Source organism: Rhinopithecus roxellana, chromosome 5 (genome assembly GCF_007565055.1).
Source record: "Rhinopithecus roxellana isolate Shanxi Qingling chromosome 5, ASM756505v1, whole genome shotgun sequence".
Classification (NCBI taxonomy): domain Eukaryota; kingdom Metazoa; phylum Chordata; class Mammalia; order Primates; family Cercopithecidae; genus Rhinopithecus; species Rhinopithecus roxellana.
This window is the reverse complement of record NC_044553.1, coordinates 63,712,717-63,718,440: the sequence shown is the minus strand read 5'-3', so window position 1 is coordinate 63,718,440 and position 5,724 is coordinate 63,712,717.

The following is a 5,724-nucleotide window of genomic DNA, read 5'->3' as shown; positions in this document are numbered from 1 at the left end:
ATGCAAGGCCCTCGGTGGTAAGAAACGGAACCGGGGGTACATAGAGAAGTGGCATGAGCCATGGGCCAGGGAGCCTCCATTTACATTCCCGTCCCAGCCCTTGCAAATATTAGGGGTGGGCCTGCCAAAGGAAGAACAGATGGAAAATCTCCAGAGAAAATACAAGAATCATGAAACCAACACATTTACCAGAGCTCCTGTTTTGGTGGCGAGAGAAGCATCCCCAAAGCCATTGCATTGATAAATCTGGACATGAAGCTTAGTTTATTTTTCATTTAAAAATCAGATAAAATATTAGTTATTTCAATAACGGGTGCGTTTGTTTTTAAAAGAGTGATAATAGCTCCCTATGTTATTGTGAGGCTAAAATGAGAATGTGTGCTGTGGAGGGGAGCTATTGATACATGTTAATAAGATTGTTCTTTTTCTATTTTCCTCCAGCTGGTCCCTAAGATAATATTCAAAGCTTTTTCTTTCATTTGTCTTGCTCTGTCTGGTGGAATATTGTTAGTAAAAACCAGATACTAAGACATTTTTAAATGTCAAGTGAAGACAAGTTAATAATTTCTCTCCCACAATATGAAAGCAAATGGTGGTCCAGGATCAAAAACCATGTTTTTCTCCTTTTTGGAGCTGCCAAAATTCCCTTAGGGGTATGCACCACGTAAGTGTAAGGACAAGTTCAGAATCTGAATGACATTGTCACAACCCATGCCAGACTCCAGCTGAGGCCTCTCTCCACTTTGATGTGATTAAATAAATCCCAGTCTTGTCTGCAAAGAAAGCACAGGCTGAAAAACCACGCAGAGGAGCCAGGCAATCTGCCCAAATATCAAAACACAAGACCTGCGGATAATCGTTCAGTGCCCGCGGAGTTGTAAGGGATGTGGCTTGTGCTGGGAACCACAGTTATCATCCCTTACACTTGTGGAGCTCTTTGTTGTTTGCAGAAGGCTGCCACAGACATGATTTCACGCCATCCTCCCACGGAGACAGAGTGGAGCTTGTCCGCACAGAGCACCTGGAGACAAAACCCTTGGCATTTCCCAAACTCCCATTTTAGGGGGTTTGAACAGAATGACATTGGCTTTGTGGGTTGGGCAGGGCACTGTGTTCACAGTAAGTAGCCCATAAGTGGCTGCTGGGATTCAGCTGTGCACCCTCTGCAAGACTCGTAACAAACGTACAAGCCGCAGATGCCTTCAGGGAAACAAAGTCTGGCTAACCCCACCCCCACCACTGGGCCCCCAGCTGTGGCCCTTCCCATCAAGACCCTGCTAATGGGGAGGCTGCTGGGCTTCTACTTCATGGATAGGAGTTTTTTATTTTTATTTTATTTTATTTTATTTTTTTTATTTTTAGAGACTCCCTATATTGCCCAGGCTGGTCTTGAACTCCTAGGCTCAAGCAGTCCTCTCAGCTCAGCCTCCCAAAGTGCTGGGATTGCAGGCGTGAGCCACCGCGCCTGGCCTGGATAGTGGGTTGTGTCTCTGCTCTGCCTGCCCTGCAGGAATGGCTGCTCCTCATGCCCGGGGTGGGTATCATGAGACTTGGGGTTTGAGCCCCAAATGTCTGAAAGGGATCTCTGGTCTGCAGATCTGGCTGGACAAAGCAGCCTTGGGCATGTGAGAGCTTGGAACTGGGCACGCAATATCCTTATCACAGGAAGGGAAAAGGGCTACTTTGTCAGCTTTTTCCTCTTTCAGCAGCACCTGGAGCTCTGGTTGGGGAAATGGTAGAAAGATGATTCTCCTGAAGGCCTGTCAGTGCTGTGCCAACCCCTTGCAGTTAGCAGTTCCCAGGAGCCAAGGCTAGGTGTTTTCTCAAAGAGCAACACGCCTCCCTTCTCTATGGTTCTGTGCCAGACCGCCCCTCTTTCTCCAGGTAGAGGAGGAAAGACTGGATGCCTCCCTCCGAGTCCTCATGGCTTTTACCCCTCTTGGAAGACAGAGGGAACACAACCCTAAGGGAGCCAGGGTGAGCCCAGGAGGGGTGCAGAACCTGGGGTCCAATGCCCAGAACTGATGTTGGGCCCTAGGCTGGATCAGATGGACAGAGCTTAAATCAGAAGCAGACTGGGCCGGCACTGAGAATGAGTGTCACAGGGAGTTGAGGAGAGGAAGGGCTGGGGGTTCCAGGAGTGTCAAAATGATGACGGAAGCAGGGAGCAGGTGGGCAGGAGCCAGGTGGGGCAGGAGCCCCAGGAATCAGCAGGCTCCAGGTGGAAAAGAAGCAAGAGGATCAGGAATTTGGCTAGAGGTGACAGGCATATGGAGAAGGCTGCTCCTGACTGGCGGTCCAATAGATTCATGGGAGTTAAGAGAGAGTCCACCCCAATTGTTCACTTCTGTGAGGAATATTGCACAAATTAAAGGAAAAAAAAAACCTACAGGATTAAAAACAGGTCAGATGGCCGGGCATGGTGGCTCATGCCTATAATCCCAGCACTTTGGGAGGCCGAGGCGGGTGGATCACGAGGTCAGGAGTTTGAGACCAGCCTGAGCAACATGGTGAAACCCTGTCTCTACTAAGAATACAAAAATTAGCCGGGAGTGGTGGTGGGCGCCTGTAATCCCAGCGACTCGGGAGACTGAGGCAGAAGAATCGCTTGAACCCAGGAGGCGGAGGTTGCAGTGAGCCTAGATTGTGCCACTGCACTCTAGCCTGGGAAACAGAGGAAGATTCCGTCTCAAACAAACAAAAACAAAAACAAAACAGGTGAGGGGTGGTGGCTCACAGCTGTAATCCCAGAGCTTTGGGAGGCAGAGGCAGGCAGATCACTTGAGGTCAGGAGTTTGAGACCAGCCTGGCTAACATGAGGAAACATTGTCTCCACTAAAAACACAAAAATTACCTGGGCTGTGTTGATGTATGCCTGTACTCCCAGCTGCTTAGGAGGCTGAGGTAGGAGAATGGCTTGAACCCTGGAGGTAGAAGTTGTGGTGAGCCCAGATCACACCACTGCACTCCATCTTGGGTGACAGAGCAAGACTCTGTCTCAAAACAAAATACAATAATAAAAAATTGAAAAAAACTTTTTCAGACACTGGCATCTACTTTCCTTTCTAGCCTCACCTCCACCAGTTTTTTTTTTTTTTTTTTAATTTTTTTAGTAACCTACACCCCAGCCCAAAAAGTCTGTGTTTTCCTTAATACATCCTGCTTTCCTGCCTCTATGCCTGACTAAGCCATTTTTTGTCCCCAAAATGTCAATTCACTATTCATTTATCCTGAATAGACAAAGGATGCCAACTCATTTAAGAGATACAGTTAGGAAGAATATGGAAAAATAGTTATCAAAGAAATGTGAATTAAAATAACAATGAGGCATCATGGCATAGTTATAAAGTCATAGCAAATTATAAGAAAACCCAAAGCAGCCCACCCAGTGCTGACACCGTTTTGCTGAAATAGGTCCATCTATTGCTGGTGACATTGTAAATGGGCTAAGATAATTCTTTTATGTGTCAACTTGACTGAGCTAAGGGATGCCCACATAGCTGGTAAAACGTTATTTCTGGGTGTGCCTGTGAGGGTGTTTCCGGAAGAGATGAGCATTTGGATTGACAGGCTGAGGAAGGAGGATCACCCTCACCAACGTGGGCAGGCACCATCCAACCTGTTGAGGGCTCAGATGGAACAAAAAGGCAGAGGAGGGGCAAAGTTGCTCTCTGCTTGAGCTGGGACATCCAGCTTTCCTGTCCTTGGACATCAGTGTTCTTGGTTCTTCAGCCTTTGGACTCGGACTGGGACATATGCCATCAGCTTCATGGTTCTCAGATCATCAGGACTGGACTGGAATTATACCGCTGTCTTTCCTGAGCCTCCAGCTTGCAGATAGCAGTTATAGGACTTCTCGGCCTCCATAATAGGCAATCCCTCAGAATAAACCTCTTTCTATGTATCTATATGTATTCTACTGGTTGCATTTTTCTGGAGGACCCGCCTAATACATGGGCCCAAATTTCTGGGGGGAAACAATGAAGTAATGTATTTCAAAAGAGACAGAAATGTCCCTGTACCTTGATGCCCATCAATCCTATTTTGCAGAGTTGAGCTAAACAAAATGACACTAAAGAAAAAAAAAGCTACATGCATAAAGATACCTCTTACATCATAGTTATCATAATTTTTAATAGTGAAAAGACTGGAAATAGCCCAACTACCTCACAACAGGGGACTCTAGAGGAAATTACACTCAGACAGATGGAAATTATGATGATGAAGACTATTTAGCGAAAGGAAATGCTTGTAACATAATGCTCAGGAGACACAAAGTTTACTGCGACTACACTATAAAAATCACATAAATGTATGGAGAAGGATATATAAGGGAACAGAGAGAAAGGAAAATCACTACTTATTAGGGTATTATTTTTATTAGAGTGTTGCTGATATAATAAAAATCTAGAGGAAATTTCCTTCAAAACCCCTGATTAGCTTTATTCCCATCTGGTCTGTGGTCCTTATTGCATTGTGCCTTGAGTGTAATAATTTGTGTCCTAGTTTTAGCCCCCTTTGGACCATAAACTCTTCAAGGGCAAGGACTATGTTTTACTTTTCTTTGTCTCACCTGAGCACTTGTATCTCCCTGGAACGTAATAATATTCAACAATTATTTATTAAGCAAATTAACCACTGCTAAGGATTATGTTGTACTTAAAAATAAAATTCAACAAATCATTCTCTCCATTCTCCTGTCTCCTGCCAAAAGGCACTCAACTAAATAGATACCTATATTATCTTTAGGCTTCCTGGGAAGGAAAATCCACATTCAGAAATCTAGCATTTTATACCTGGAACGAAACATAGATGCAGTAATGCAGGCAACACTCGGGAATCTGGGAAACCGAGGCTCTTGGGACTTATTTACCTTTGCCCCTTAAGGCAACAAGATGTTTAAAAATTGAAGTCATTCTTAGGTTTACCACCTGGGGCCAACCGGATCCTGGCCAGAAGGAAAATGATCCACCACTCCTACTGGGAGCCCAAAGCTGCTGTGCCTAAGCCAGGCCTCTCTTTTATGAGCCTAACTGTCAGGGCGATGAGAAGACAGGAAATGTGATAACATGACTCAAGCTTATGCTTCCCAAAGAAAATAACGGGAATTCAATGCTGAACTCTTTTTAGGTACTGATCCCTTATTGCATGCCAGATAGTTTACGCACATCAACTTACGTTCCCATTTTACAGATAAAATCTTAATGTTCAGAGAGACTATGTGACTCACCTAAGGTCAAACAGCTTTTCTTTTGATGGGGCCTGTCAGGATCCCAAAGCAACCACAGGCTCTTAAGCATCCCTACCCAGCAGGCTTTGGAACTCACAATAAATAGACCCATTTTGTCTGTCTGTCCAGGATGATGAAGCCTCAACATCTTCCTTTTCCTTTCTCCTTTTTTCTTGCATGTACAGATATTGGCCCTTGTCTGCAGCCTGGCTGCAGAAAAGCCTATTTTCACCTGGCTTACATTTTTCTTGTTTTCAGACTGGGTCACCAAGCTGATGATTTTATTCCATGCTCTTTGAATCCACTGTGGTCATCAGTCATTTTCTCCTGAAGAAAATCACACACTCCCTTGTATCAGTGACCTTCCCTGAGGTCTGAGTGTATATATCATTTTTAGGACATGTTTTCTTTAACTGAATACAGTCTCGCATACTGGGGATAAGGTCTGGGGATTGCTGTGATTTGGATGTATCCCTTCCAAACTTTAGATGTTG